This window comes from Stenella coeruleoalba (genome assembly GCF_951394435.1).
Source record: "Stenella coeruleoalba genome assembly, chromosome: 1".
Lineage (NCBI taxonomy): Eukaryota > Metazoa > Chordata > Mammalia > Artiodactyla > Delphinidae > Stenella > Stenella coeruleoalba.
The window spans coordinates 7,707,405-7,723,980 of record NC_137169.1 but is presented as its reverse complement, the minus strand read 5'-3'; positions in this window follow the sequence as shown (position 1 = coordinate 7,723,980).

The window sequence follows — 16,576 nt, the reverse complement described above, 5'->3', positions numbered from 1 at the left end:
TTAAAAGCACACGTAAGATCTCAAAAAACCTGGCTGCCTCATAACGCTTGGATCCAAATGACTTTTAGCTATCTCCAAAAACCAAACTAATACAAAAACTGAATTCTGGTATTGTCTAGAATAGTCAAAATCATACTGCAGGATATAAACACAATTCTGGAAAAGTAATTTCAAAAACATGTTGAGTAGGGCAAAAGCGACACCTTTGAAAATAAGTTTCTAGTCTTCTAGACAGCCCTGAAAAGAAAAAAGTCTCCGCCTGGACCACATTCTCTAAAGTTGTTAAAGGCAGTAGCAAAATGAATTGGTGTCATTTTCCCCCCTTTTTCTCCAATGCTCAATTCATTTAAATATAGAATATCAGTTTAACAAGTAATATATACAACACAATGCAGGTTAGCACAATTGCTATGATCACCCTGGCCCTGAGAACGACACTGTAAATGCCAAAAAAATCCATGCAGAAGTAACGAATCAAGAACCAAGCACCAGGGCTTCCCTGGTGGCGCAGTGGTTGAGAGTTCGCCTGCCGATGCAGGGGACATGGGTTCGTGCCCCGATCTGGGAAGATCCCACATGCCGCGGAGCGGCTGGGCCCGTGAGCCATGGCTGCTGAGCCTGTGCTCTGCAACGGGAGAGACTGCACCAGTGAGAGGCCCCCAAAAAAGAACCAAGCACCAATATTTTTGTAGACTAAAAGAAATGGGAAATTTTAATTTGGTGTGTTCTCTTAGTTCCCAATGATTAGTGCAAGATTTTGTTTTAATCACCTGCTGGCTCTTTGCAAAAACAGTCAGCAGTGATCAATATGTCTGGCTTTTCCCCTGGTCCTAACTGGGGACCCATCATTTCAGCCAAATAAGAATCTTCTGCATAGATTCTCCTCTTCTGAATTGCAGTTTACGTATAATTTTTCTGTAACAAGCATTTTTACTAATTAGGCACAACCTTGTATCAATTAACTTTGGTCTTAAAGCCATGATTAAAGAAACCAAATTGTTGTTTCTGGCAATTGCTGTGCCAGTGACAGATGGCCCTAGAACACATGGGAAGAAGATGGTGCCTGAAATGGGCTCCCTACAGCTCCAGAGACATGCCAGCTGCCAGGAGGGGTCCTTAGGACACAAGAATGGGGACACTCCAGGCAAAACGGAGAGCTGGGAGCGTGATGTCCAGGTGAACGGGGCTCAGCAGAGTCATGATATGTAAGATGACCCCTTCAAATCCATCATTCCCAAATCCCCATTCCAAGGAGACTATCCTGAAGACATAGCTTGGCCCAAAGCTCCAGCTTTCAGACAGTGCCTCCCGGGAACTGCACTTTGTTACCCTTGTTTAGAGCACAACCACTTGAGATGAATATATAATTCCTGCTGAGAGAAAGCATCTACTGCAAAGAGGAAGTAGAGAGGGGTTGAGAGCACCTGGCCTTTACAATCCAACTGTTTGGATTCTAATTCTGTCACTTGCCATGTGCCCTTGAGCACATAACCCTTGGTTTCCTTATCTCTAAAATAGGAGTGAAGATAATACCTAATTCACTCTTTACATTGTATGAATCAAATCAGAGTATGAGTGTAGGGAATTCCCTGGCGGTCCAGTGGTTAGGACTCAGCACCTTCACTGCTGAGTGTCAGGGTTCAATCCCTGGTCAGGGAACTAAATTCCTGCAAGCTGCGCAGCATGGCCCAAAAAAAAAAAAAAAAAAAAAAGTGTGAGTGTAAAGCACACTGTCCAGTGCACTGTCATATTCATAATAATAAAGCCATAGTCTCATCGAGTCAAAAACAAGCTTATTGACTCTTTCTTCTCTCTTCCTCTAAGTGAGCTTATTTCTCCTTTCCCTTGTTTCCGTATCTACTGATTACAGTCACAATATCTAAAATGTTTTGATGAAATACACCTGCTTCATCCAAGCTACGGGATCGTGAGCAAGTCAATATCTCTAGACTTCAGTTTTTCGTTTTTTTGTGGTTTTTTTTGCGGTACGCGGGCCTCTCACTGTTGTGGCTTCTCCCGCTACGGAGCACAGGCTCCGGACGCGCAGGCTCAGCGACCATGGCTCACGCGCGCAGCCGCTCCGCGGCATGTGGGATCTTCCCGGACCGGAACACAAACCCGCGTCCCTTGCATTGGTAGGCGGACTCTCAACCACTGCGCCACCAGGGAAGCCCTAGACTTCAGTTTTTGATCATTAAGTAAGGCGATTAGAGTAGATGAGTTCTAAAGAACTTTCGGTTCTAATATCTTGGCCTTCTGTACTTACTGGATTTTTTCCTTCCTCTCCAGAGAGACCAAGAGTTTAAACAGATGGTAATGATGGTGGTGCCAGTGATGATAGCAGTTGGTATTTATTGAGCATTTACTATAAAGCAAGAACTGTATTAAGCACTCCACATTATCTCACTTGATCTTCACAACAGTCTATAAAACAGGTACTCTTCTTGTTGCAAATTCATATATAAGGAAACTCAGAGAAGTTATGGAGACTGGTAAATGGCCTCCCAACGGTACCAGGTCCCAATCCCTGGAAACTGTAAGTATTACCTTATATGGAAACAGGGTCTTTGTAGATACAAATTTAGTATTTTGAGGCCAGGAGACTATCCTAGATTATCAAAAATGGGCCCTAAATGCAAGCATGTGTATCCTTATAAGAGGAAGGCAGAGGGAGATTTGACTACACATACAGTAGTGAGGAAAAAGAAAAAAGGGACTTCCCTGGTGGTCCAGTGGTAAAGACTCTGAGCATCCAACGCAGGGGATGTGGGTTCGATCCCTGGTCAGGGAACTAACTAAGATCCCACATGCCTTGCGCGTGGTGCAGCAAAAAAAAAAAAAAAAAAAAAAAAGTGGGGAAGGCAGTCTGGCCACAGAGGCAGAGACTGGAGCGATGCAGTCACTCCAGCAGTCTCCCCAAGCCGGAAGAGGCAAGAGCCTCCAGAAGCAGCATGGCCTGGCCAGTGCTTTGATTTTTCAGCCCAGTGATAGAGATTTCAGAATTCTGGCCTCCAGAAATGCGAGATCATAAAATTCTCTTATTCTAAGCCAACTAGTTTGTGGTAATTTGTTATAGCGGCCACAGAAAACTCATACAGAGATTAAGTAATTTATTCATGGTCATGGTTAATAAGTGGTGAGAGAGTCAGGATTCAAATCCATGAACATCTGGCCCCAAACACTACGCTCTTCAGCACAGCACGGTCCACCCTTTATAATACATAAAACAGACAGACACTGACAAAGTACTAACTATCAAAAAAGGAAGAAGCAGAAAAATTGGAATTCCATCAAAAGCAGGGTAGCATTCTGGCTGATTCAACCAAATCCATTCTCTCTACCGCAAACATCTCAGCTTTAGAAGCATGACTTTAAAAGTTCATTCTCCCACACACTTTACATCGAAATTAGGTCATACCTGCCTCACAGCCAAGAATGTGTGCACTTCAACGAGAAGAAAAGATTTGTAAAAGGAGAAAAGATGATACATTTAGTTTATAGCTAAAGAGTTTACTTGGCAGAAATTTCAGCCTCTTAGTCCACAGTTGGCAATCAGAGAAGCAGAAGCTACTTATCTTTTGAAAAGGTTTGTTTCCTTTTTTCTCCTTCAACTGGGACTCTGTCTTCAATTTTCTCAATGAAAATGAGTAAGGGCTATAAGAACTGGATTTTTTATTCCCCTCTCTTGCTACCTTCCTGACTGTTGGAGTTCCCAGGCAAATCAGCTAATGGGAAAGTTAGGATTGGGGGTTTGAATTTAATCTTAATCTGCAAATGAGCCTACATTTTTCTCTGTAGGAACAAGACCTTCATCTCTTAACACTCATTAAACTTCTAGTTTATACTCTGAGCCTCTTATAGTCATCAGTGTGTGTCCCCAAATCCACCAACTTGATTCATCTTACCTCCTTTCCCCCTTTTTTTGGCCATTTAAATGAATATGCACAAAGTTTTGAGATAAGTGGTCAGAATAGCAGGGTGGTCTGCAATGCTCTAAATTAAATGTTGTTCTCGACCCAGATTTATGGGCACAAAGCAGTAGCGTGCAGAGAACTGAGGATGAGGTCCCCTTGGCTGCCAGAGTATTTCTCAATCATCCTAAAGAAGTCAACTGGAAAAGAAAAATGTTTTTGCATTACTAACAGACTCAGTACGTTGTGGTTTGAAAGGACGATAAAGCACAGCCTTTAAGGCGTCTCTAAGGAAGAAGGTAAGCATTTAGAACTACGATATTTATATAAACAGCTGACTCTGTACTTAGAGCTCAGAATTAACCCTATTTATTCATAATGTGCTTTTCTTTATAAGAGCTCAAAGTCTTTTTTTTTTTAAAGCCATTACATCAGCCATTTCTTTCCATCCATGTAATGTTGAAAGGTAACACGCTCATTTCACAAGGACACTGAAAGCTACAGAAATAATCGCCAAAGGCTATCAACCCACCAGTGAAGTGAGCAGAGAGGCCTGCAGACAAGACAAGCTCTGACAACAGCACATTCTGTCTGTCTGTCTGTCTCTGTCTCACACACACACACACACACACGCACACACACACCTTGCACTGAAAGAACTTCAAGGTGTCACGGGGTTGGAGATACCATGTTTTCATTTTTGTTTTTTAATCACAATCCAGCCTGCCTGTCCGCTTTCTACCTTTCAATTAGTGGCAATTTATCCAACGTGCTTAGATTTCAACAAAACAGCATAAATAATTTAAACCACCATAAAAAGTGATACACGACACAAGAGGACAGAAGATTTAAAGGAGACGGTCTTCTGGAAAAGAGCATCACCAACGTTCCTTTTTTCAGCCCAGGATCCCCAGGGTTTCAAAACAACTGAAGCAAAGCTCTTGCCCATGTTTCTTTATTTTTTGATACAAAATACTCCAAAGAGTACCTTACAGGGAGAAATAGGCGAGTCTCAGTGTTTTCAATTAGCACCTGTGTAGTTGCAGGCAAGTAATATAACCCCTCTGAATCTCTGTTCCTTCATCTGTAGGACGAGATGGATAATCCAGTCAGCCCTCTGTATATGCAGATGTGGAACCCGTGGACAAGGACGGCCGGCTGCACTGCACCGTTTTATATAAGGGACTTGAGCATCTGTGGATTTTGGTATCTGTGGGAGTTCTGGAGCCAGTCCCCTGCAGATACCGAGGGACAACTGTAGTGTCTACCGCAAGGGTTCTTGGGTGAATTAGATGAGGCTGTAATCTACACCACTGAACCCAGCCATGGAGGGCCCTGAAGAGAGATTGAGGAAGAGACTGAGAAACTATACAAAACCTGAGAAATCTGTGAGGAGACACAAGGTAGTTATGCTCTGGGATAGGAGGTGATGGCAGCCTGACCCCCTTCTCCTGTTCCCTTCCCCTCCTCCATGCCCAAGGGACCGGGTGATTATAACCACAGTAAGAGCGGTGCTCGGGAAGAGGTACAAGAAGTTTTCTTTTTTTTTTTTGGCCGTACCATGCGGCTTGCAGGATCTTGGTCCCCTGACCAGGGATTGAACCCTCACCCTGGCAGTGAAAGCACTGAGTCCTAACCACTGGACAACCAGGGAATTCCAACAAGAAGTTTTCTTGAAGGGCAGTGTGACCTGTTGGGATGACAAATGGGGACTCATGAGACCTATAATGTAATGCCACCAACTTTACCCTCTGAGATGCACCCCCCAACATACACACACACACACACACACACACACACACACACACACACACACACACACACACATACACTCACTCACCAGGAGGGCACAGACCAGGGCCTGAGCTTTAGCCCTGCTCAGTACACATTACTATTACCATCCAGGTAACTTACAGTGTCCAAAGGAATATGAGCTCATGAGAAAATAACTATACATTTAAGAAGCAAAACAGCTATAACATAAATCAGAGACCATAAACTGAACAACTTACATCAGAGGAAGCAGAATTAATGGACTAAGACACAAAAAAAATTTCCAATAAGCATAATAAATATCTTCAAAGAGATAGGCTGTGGGTAATAAGTAATGAAATAAGCAGTTATTTTAAAAAACGAATTGGAGAAACAAGGTCCAACAGGAAAATGCATACGGGGAAGGAATTAGCGAGTCAGAAGTTAAGACTGAGAAACTCCACTAGAAGACACCAAGAAGGGACTAACAGGGGAAACATTTAGAAAATACGTGTATATGTATATACACAGAGAGTGAGATAAAGAGAAATGGCATCATAAGTTATAATGCCAGATCACTGATTTATACGATATAGTGACTTTGAAAATTGGCATCTCAAATACAGAGAAAAAGTCAGTGAGGAAGTTACTAAAACCAGAAAAAGGTATTATAAGAAAGAAAAACTATAAACCAATATAAATATTGATTATATTAGATATAGATAGATGTAAAAACTCAACAAAATTTTAGCAAATTGAGTCAAACAATATATGAAGAAAATAATACATGACGTCCTAGTGGGATTTCTCCCAGGATGGCAAGGTTTAACATTCAAAAATTAATCAGTGTAATTCATCACATTAACAGCCTAAAAAAACCCAAACTATATTAACGTCTCAATAGACGCAGAAAATGCATTTGACAAAAATCCAAGATCCCAAAATCCAACATCAAATGGACCCTGAAACATATTCAAGAATGTTCATAGCTACATTATTAATAGTAGTTCCAAACTGGAGCTACAAGTCTCCGTCAACAGTAAAATGGATAAAAAATATTTTGGTATATTTAAACAATGAAATATATATAGCAATGAAAATGAATGAATCATAGATAATGCAGCAATACTGACTACACTCATTCTTAGGACGTAATATTGATCAAGAAAAGTCAGATTTAAATATATTAAATTAAATATATTAATATAGGGACTTCCCTGGTGGCGCAGTGGTTAAGAATCCACCTGCCAATGCAGGGGACACGGGTTTGATCCCTGGTCCGGGAAGATCCCACATGCCGTGGAGCAACTAAGCCCGTGCGCCACAACTACTGAGCCCGCATGCCACAACTACTGAAGCCCATGAACCTAGAACCCGTACTCTGCAACAAGAGAAGCCACAGCAATGAGAAGCCTGTGCACCAAAACAAAGAGTAGCCCCCGCTCACTGCAACTAGAGAAAGCCCGTGCACAGCAACGAAGACCCAACACAGTCAAAAATAAATTAAATTAATTAATTTTTTTTTTTTTCGGTACGCGGGCCTCTCACTGTTGTGGCCTCTCCCGTTGCGGAGCACAGGCTCCGGACGCGCAGGCTAAGCGGCCATGGCTCACGGGCCCAGCCGCTCTGCGGCATGTGGGATCTTCCCGGACGGGGGCACGAACCCACGTCCCCTGCATCGGCAGGCGGACTCTCAACCACTGCACCACCAGGGAAGCCCCTAAATTAATTAATTTAAAAAAATAAAATAAAATGAACAAAATGAAGCAACTGAGTTTCCCTGCCTCAATTTACTCTTGTTTCAGTCTTCCGCTTGTAAGTAAATGGCAACTGCATCTCTCAAGCTGTTCAAGCTGAAAATTTAGGGCCAAATTTAATCCCCTTTTTTCTCTCATTCTCACATCCAGGCAATCGACAAATCTTTTGACTGTACCTTCAAAATATTTTCAGAATCTCCACACTTCACAGCTCTGCTGCTACTGCCTGGTCTAAGCTTCCCATCATTCGTTCCTGAATTGCTGCAATAGCCTTCCACTGGGTGCCCTCATTTCTTTGTTTTTACACTTGCCATCCCCTTTTCAATCTGTTTTCCACAGTAGCCAGAGTTGATAACATGAATGAGTGTTGGGTGGTGTCACTCTTCTGCTCACACCTTTCAATACAAATCGCTCTCACTCAAAGTGAAAGCATAGTCCTTGCAATGGCCTATCATGTGTAGCCACCATCTCTCCAGCCCTCTCAGTTTCTCTAACCTCATCTCCTACTACTCACAGCCTTGCTTACTTCCCTCCAGTACCCTTGCCTCCTCGCTGTTCCTTAAACGTACCAAGAGAACTCCAGCCGTAGCTTCTGCATTTGTATGTTTCCATAGTCTGGACCACTCTTCCCACAGATCTCTGCAGGCCCCTCTGCATTACTTTCAAGATTTTTTTCTTTTTGGCTGCGTGGCTCATGGAATCCTAGCTCCCTGACCAGGGATCGGACTTGGTCCCCCTGCAGAGGAAGCACCGAGTCCTAACCATTGGACTGCCAGGTAATTCCCTGCTTTCAAGATTTTTAAATGATACTTTTTCAGAGACACCTTCCCTAACCACCTCCCAAAAGGGTCTCTCATATACTGCTGGTGAGAAGGTAAATGGTACATCCCCATATATAGCAAAATTGGAATTTTATATACTCTTTGATCATCTAATTCCATTGCTAGGAATATATCTTTTCTTTTTTAATTTATTTATTTTTGGCTGCGTTGGGTCTTCGTTGCTGCGCGCAGGCTTTCTCCAGTTGCGGCGAGCAGGGGCCACTCTTCGCTGCGGTACGCGGGCTTCTCTCGTTGTGGAGCATGGGCTCCAGGCACGCGGGCTTCAGTAGCTGCAGCACACGGGCTCAGTAGGTGTGGCTTGTGGGCTCTAGAGCGCAGGCTCAGCTGTTGTGGCCCATGGGCTTAGTTGCTCCGCGGCATGTGGGATCCTCCAGGACCGGGGCTCGAACCCGTGTCCCCTGCACTGGCAGGCGGATTCTTAACCACTGCGCCACCAGGGAAGCCCAGGAATATATCTTAACATATGTTTGCATGCATACAACGATGTATTTACAAGGTAGTTCACTGCTGCACTGCTTGAGGTAACCCAGATTGCAATCAGCCTAAGTGCTATCAATAGATGACTTAGTGATAATAGAATATTTGTGCTGCTGGAAGAAAAAAAGAAGGATTCCAAGGTATATTTTACATGGAAAAAAGCAAGAAGCAGGCAGTGTAGTACTACCATTTCTGTTGGAAAAGAAAACTGGTAACAGCAGTGGGAGGGATATTGGGAGGCTGGAGGACTGGGGCGGAAATGAGGAGGCAGGTACTTCTTGTATTTTGAACTGTTTGTACATATTTCTTTTTCTTTTTCTTTTTTCTGGCTGCTCCACCTGGCTTGCAGGATCTTAGTTTCCAAACCAGGGATTGAACCCTCGCCCTTAGCAGCGAAAGCGTGGAGTCCTAACCACTGGACCACCAGGGAATTCCCTGTACATATTTCTTATTCAGAAGATTAAATTAGGGACTTCCCTGGCGGTCCAGTGTTTAAGACTTTGCCTTCCAATGCAGGGGGTGTGGGTTCGATCCCTGGTTGGGGAGCTGAGATCCCATATGCCTCTCGGCCAGAAAACCAAAACATAAAACAGAAGCAATATTGTAACAAATTCAATAAAGACTTTAAAAATGGTTCACATAAAAAAAAAAGACTTAAAAGAAAGATTAAATTAAAAAAATGTAAAGTCCTGAAATCACATTCATGGTTTTGAAACTTGAAAGAGCTGGTCATTGCTCAACACTGTGAATACACTAAACACCACTGAATTTTTTAGAATTTTAATTAATTAATTAATTAATTTGGCTGCGTTGGGTCTTCGTTGCTGTGCACGGGCTTTCTCTAGTTGTGGCGAGCGGGGGCTACTCTTCGTTGCAATATGCGGCTTCTCACTTGCGGTGGCTTCTCTTGTTGTGGAGCACGGGCTCTAGGCGCACGGGCTTAAGTAGCTGTGGCACGTGGGCTCAGTAGTTGTGGCTCGTGGGCTCTAGAGCGCAGACTCAGTAGTTGTGGCACGTGGGCTTAGTTGCTCCGTGGCATGTGGGATCTTCCTGGAGCAGGGCTCAAACCCGTGTCCCCTGCATTGGCAGGCGGATTCTTCACTGCACCACCAGGGAAGTCCAACACCACTGAATTTTAAACATTAAGATGGTTAATTATATTGTATACTAACGCATGTATGTGGAATCTAGAAAAATCGTACAGATGAACCATTTTGCAAGGCAGAAATAGAGACACAGGTGTAGAGAACAAGCGTATGGACAGCAAGGGGGGAAAGCGGGGGGTGGGGGTGATGAATTGGGAGACTGGGATTGACATATACACACTAATATGTATAAAATAGATAATTAATAAGAACCTGCTGTATAGCACAGGGAACTCCACTGTACAGTAGAAACTAACACAACATTGTAAAACAACTGTAACCCAATGGAAAAAAAAGATGGTTAATTGTATGTTATGTGAATTTTACCTCTAAAAATCCATAAACAAAAATATAGGTAGAGGGCTTCCCTGGTGGCGCAGTGGTTGAGAGTCCGCCTGCCGATGCAGGGGACACGGGCTTGTGCCCCGGTCCATGAAGATCCCACATGCCGCAGAGTGGCTGGGCCCGTGAGCCATGGCCGCTGAGCCTGCACGTCCGGAGCCTGTTCTCTGCAACGGGAGAGGCCACAACACTGAGAGGCCCATGTACAACAACAACAACAACAACAACAAAATATATATATATATATATATATATAGGTAGATGTAACAGAACTTCCACTCAAAAAAACAAGATTACAACAAATCTATCAGAGTGATAACAGATTGGCGGAAGATATTCCCAACCTCTAAAACTGACTAGGGAGTAAATTCTAGAAAATACAAAAGAATGCCTACAAAACAGCAAGAAAAGGGGCAGGAAAACACAGAATTGTCATTTTACAGAAGGGGGAAAACTGTGTGGATGATTGCATTTTCTAAGATGGCTCAATGAGATCTCCCATGCACATGCTGTTTTGTTTTGGTTTTTTCTTAATAGTTATTTATTTATTTAGCTGCGCCGTATCTTCGTTGCGGCGTGCAGGCTCTTTTAGTTGTGGCATGTGGGATCTAGTTCCCTTACAAGGTATCAAACCCAGGCCCCCTGCACTGGGAGCATGGAGTCTTAACCACTGGACCACCAGGGAAGTCCCCCACATGTTTTTAAAATGTGACACTGGAATTCCCCACATTGAGAGGTGGGGTCTGTGTTCCTTCCCCTTGAACCTGGGCAGGACTGCGACTGTATATGACTTTCGAGGCTGCTAGGTCATAAAAAACCAACTTCTGCTGGGTCCTCTTGGGGTGCTAGCTCTTAGAACCTGGTATGTGAAGCCAAAAGCCCCAGGGAGGCCATGTGTAGGTGCTCCAGCCAACAGTCCCAGTTGGGTCCCAGTCAACAGTCCCAGTTGGGTCCCAGCCAACAGCCAGATGTGAATGAGGAAGCCTTTACAATGACTCCAGCCTCAGCCACTATGATTGTAATGGCCTAAGAGACCCTGAGTGAGAACTGCCTTGTTGAGCTCAGGCCAGCCCAGAACCACGATAGATGATCATTAAATAATAACTAATGTTTTAAGCCATTAAATCTGTTTAGCAGCAAGATTTAGGTCTTGGAAGTGGATGCGATTGTAACCAAGCCTAAATTACAGGGCATTGGCTTTGGGACTGAATGGCAGGCAGAAGACATTGAGGAGACTTTAGTGAGGCCTACAGGGCATCTAAGAGGCTTTAAAGCAAAGTGAGTAAATGTTATTGGAAGCTGGAGGAAAGGGAACGCTTTCTATGGAGTGGTGGAAATTTTGGCAACTCTGTCATCTGTGGTAATGTGAAGAGAAGAAATATACCTAGTGAACTCAATGACCAAGGTAAGGAAATTTCAAGGCAGGAATAATGAATGTGTCACTTGACTTCTCATTGTCTATGGAAGAACGGCTTCTGGGCAGAAATCAAACAGAAATCACTGTCAGGTAAACGTCTAAAGATGAGGTCAAGAACATGACTGTAAAATCCTTTCTTGAGATCTCAGAAAGATTTAAGGGTTTCACAAGAAATTCAAAATAGAGAAGAGTCTCTCATGAAGACATTTGTGGTTGTGGCTTTTGTCTGGAAGAGTAAACCCAAGAAGATTCATAGAAAACCCACACAATTTTAAGAGAACTGTTCTGAGGAAAGTACCTCCAGCTTAAATGAAAAGGGACAGAAAAAGTACAGCATGAAAAGAGACTCTGGAACCGAATCTCTTCACAAGCAGGAAAGAAATGAGGAAGGGTACTTAGTTGCAATTCAGTTTTCCTGTGGAAAAGAAAGAAAAGATTCAGAGGCAGAAACCAAGAGTCCAGAAGATGGAAGTGAGAGCCTTTGTGAACAATTCACAGGCTGTAGGATTGATCCCCGAACAAGGAACTGGCAACACACGCCTAACTGGATTTCCGAATTACTATGGACCAGTGACTCATGCGTGTTCCCAGTTGCCAACTTTTTGAACAGGAGCGTCTATAATGGTTTTTCCATGCCTGGCCCATCATTATATGCTCTCCATGTGTGGAGATAACTTTTATCTTTAGTTCACATATCTTTGGGTCCAGAGGAATAGCACTTGATGGTACCCAAAGAATCAGATCTGAGGAGGCTCATCTATACCTAGGCTGGCTTTGAAGGACGAGACAATGGACTTCAAGATGATGTCATAATGGGATGAAATTTGGGAGTCTTAGAGGAAGGGATGTACTAGGAAGAGTGTAAATTGTTACTAGAGAGGGAATATGGCAGATCTTATTTTGCAGGATGGCCAGAACAACATCTCCCATCCCAGATGCTCTTCTTACAGTGTGATGTTAATGTCTTCCCATCATGAGGTTGGGCTGTTTGTTCTTTCCCCTTAAATCCAGGTGGGCTCGTGACTAAGGCAGAAGGGCCCCTATGTTACTTCCGAACCTGAGTTGTAAAAGGTAACACAGCTTCTGTCTGGTCTTTGCGGGTGCTTGCTCTTGGGACCTCCAGAATTGTGGGAGATAAAATCACTGTTATTGCATCAAGCCACTAAATTTGGGGGTATTTTGTTATGCAGCGATAGATAACTGACGCAACTGGAATGACAAACAAATATATGAAGAGATCATTCATTCAACAAACATACTGAGCATTTACTCTTTGCTAGGCACTCTCCTAGGTGCTGGGGATACATAACAGACTAAAATCTCTGCCCTCATGGGGCACACATTCTAGTGGGGAGAAACAGAGTGTAATCAAGAAAATAGTAGATATAGACTGTTAGATAATGATGCTATCTCTTAGAATGCTAAGGAGAAAATGCAAAGAAAGGGACTAGCAAAGCATAGCAAAAGTGGGTGAATGAATTACAGTTTTAAAAGAGTGAACAGGGACTTCCCTGGTGGCGCAGTGGTTAAGAATCTGCCTGCCAATGCAGGGGACACAAACTCAAGCCCTGGTCCGGGAAGATCACACATGCTGTGGAGCAATTAAGCCCGTGTGCCACAACTACTGAGCCTGCGCTCTGGAGCCCGCAAGCCACAACTAATGAGCCCGCATGCCACAGCTGCTGAGGCCCGTGCGCCTGGAGCCCGTGCTCTGCAACGAGATGCCACTGCAATGAGAAGCCTGCGCACCGCAATGAAGAGTAGCCCCCACTCGCCACAACTAGAGAAAGCCCGCGCGCAGCAACAAAAACCCAACGCAGCCAAAAATAAATAAATTCATAAAAAATAAATAAATAAAAAGAGTGAACAAGGAAGGGCTCGAAAAGGTGAATTTTTTGTTTGTTTGTTTTTGGCCACACCGTGCGGCATGTGGGATCTTAGTTCCCCGACAAAGGATTGAACCTTTGTCCCCTGCAGGGGAAGCTTGGAGTCTTAACCACTAGACTGCCAGGGAAGTCCCTGATTTTTGAGTAAAGACCTCAAGCAAATAAGGGAGTGAGTGATCTATGTATTTCTCTGTGGGAAGAAGATTCCTTGTAGAGGGAGCCACAAGTACCAGGGACCTAGGAGGGGTGAAGAGCGTGCCTACGGTTTTAGGAGGACCATGAGCCCAGGGTGGCTTAATGGTTGGAGTTAGGGGAGGTTACAGGTCAAAGAGAGGTCAAAGAGATATGAGGTCAAAGAGATAATGTGGTGGGTGGGTACTGCCTCTAGGTCAGTGTAAGGGCTTCTTTTATTCTGAGGGGATTAGGAAGCCACTGGAGGGTTTTGAGCAGAGAAGTGACATAACCTTAGTTAAGTTTTAACAAGACTGTTTCAGCTGCTGTTTTGAGAAAGGACGAGGGACGAACAGGGAGACCAGTCATGATGCTGTTGAAATAATCTAGAACACCGCTAATGATGACTCAGACCAATAACAGCAGTGGACCTGGTGAGAAGCAGTTGAATTCTGGGTCTATTTTATAGGCAGAGCTGAGAAATTTGCGGGCAGACTGAATAGGAAAAGGGTAAAACAGGAGTAAAGGATGACCCCAAAGTTTTGAACTGAGTGACAAAACTGGAAGGACAGAGTTGACATTTACTGTGATGGGGAGACTAAGAGGATCAGGTTTGGGGTGAAATATAAGGAACTTGATTTAGATATGTGAATTCCAAGGGTCTTTTAGACATTTGAGGTGTCCAGTGTCTGCAGTACAGGAGGGAGGTCTGGGCTGGAGATACAAATTTGGGGGTCAACAGTGAGTGTCTGATATTGAAAGCTGTGAGACTGAAGTTATTTAACCATTTAAAATGAGAGTTGAATGGAGAACATTATGGAGGTTCCTTAAAAAACTAAAACTAGAATGACCATATGATACAGCAATCCCACTACTGGGCATATACCCTGAGAAAACCGTAATTCAAAAAGACACATGCACCCCTATGTTCATTGCAGCACTATTTACAATAGCCAGGTCATGCAACCTAAATGCCCATTGACAGATGAATGGATAAAGAAGATGTGGTACATATAGACAATAGAATATTACTCAGCCATAAAAAGGAACGAAATTGGATCATTTGCAGAGACGTGGATGGACCTAGAGACGGTCATACAGAGTGAAGTAAGTCAGAAAGAGAAAAACAAGTATCGTATATCAACGCATATATGTGGAATCTAGAAAAATGGTACAGATGAACCAGTTTGCAAGGCAGAAACAGAGACACAGATATAGAGAACAAATGTATGGACACCAAGGGGGAAAAGCGGGGGGGAATGGTGATGGTGGTGGGATGAATTGGGATTGACATATATATACTAATATGTATGAAACAGATAATAAGAACCTGCTGTATAAAAAATTTTAAAAAATAAAATGAGGGTTGAGTCTAGAGTTGACCCCAAGGCCAAAGTGCCTTCTGGAATGCTATGCTGCTTCTCCATATCTCCTTTGCCATTATGAACTTCGACCATTCTGGAATATAGTTGGCCCTCTGTATATGCGGGTTCCACATCCAGATTAAACCAGCCACGGTTTGAAGACTCCAGAAAGTTCCAGAAAGGCAAAACTTGAATTCGTCGCCCGCTATCAACTATTTACATTGTATTTACAACTATTTACACTGCATTAGATATTATAAGTAATCTAGAGATGATTTAAAGTACATGGGAAGGTTATAAGCAAACACTACACCATTTTATATAAGGAACTTGAGCATCTGCAGATTTTGGTATCTCTTGGGGTCCTGGAACCAACCTCCTGCAGATACTGAGGGACCACTGAACGGCCACACAGCAGGAGTGGTGAAGGGATCAGAGCCTGAAGCCCAGATGGCCTAGATTCATATGCCACTTCCCTGTCCCCTTTACACAACTGTTGAGGAGATAACAAATTAATATATGAGAGTGGCTTGTACATAGAAAATGCTCATAAAATGCACATTTATCAACCAAGGGTGATTTCCTCAGCCCAATGCCAGCTGATCCAAACATCAAGCTCATACTATGGATGTTTCCTTCAATCAAAAAGTTACCTTGGGGGCTTCCCTGGTGGCGCAGTGGTTGAGAGGCCGCCTGCCGATGCAGGGGACACGGGTTCGTGCCCTGGTCTGAGAAGATCCCACGTGCCACGGGGCGGCTGGGCCCGTGAGCCATGGCCACTGAGCCTGCGCGTCCGGAGCCTGTGCTCCTCAACGGGAGAGGCCACACAGTGAGAGGCTCGCGTACCGCAAAAAAAAAAAAAAAAAAAAAAAAGTTACCTACTCAGATAGGGCCTATTTATCTCCCCTTAGCACCTCAACACAACACTGTGAAATTCACTATTTTATGTACCAAACCCAAAGGTTACAAAATGTGAACAAAATAACGTGCTCGGCTATTTTTTTAAAAGATATTCTTATCAACTCCGTTTAAAAACCCACACAATAGTGAGTCACAAGACGACTAAGAAGCTATTTTAATCATCTTTCTCTTCAGGATCATTTCTCTTCTGCTCTTCTGATTCTCAGATCCTCCTTCCTGTTTGGCCATCTTCCTTGTAGCCAAGGCCTACTTTTAAAATATTTTGGAACTTACTTTAATATCCATAATTCACAGAATGAAGGCAGTCACAAGTTTCTATACAATAGCAAGCCTTAGACTCTAAAAATAGAAATAGCAAACATCTTCCCCCTAGAGACAGTACAAGTAGGAATGCCCTAGCCGGCAGAAGGTCCTTCAAACCTCCGAATTCTGAATTTTCAAAATGATGAGTACATCTGAAGGGGTAAAGCAGCATCTTATTACATTCATGGGGAAAGAGTGAGGCATGCAAATAACACGACAGAACCTGTGCCTGAACCTGATAAACCTCTGCAGAGTTTATCTTCTGGATAGAGAGGAGAGAAACAATAC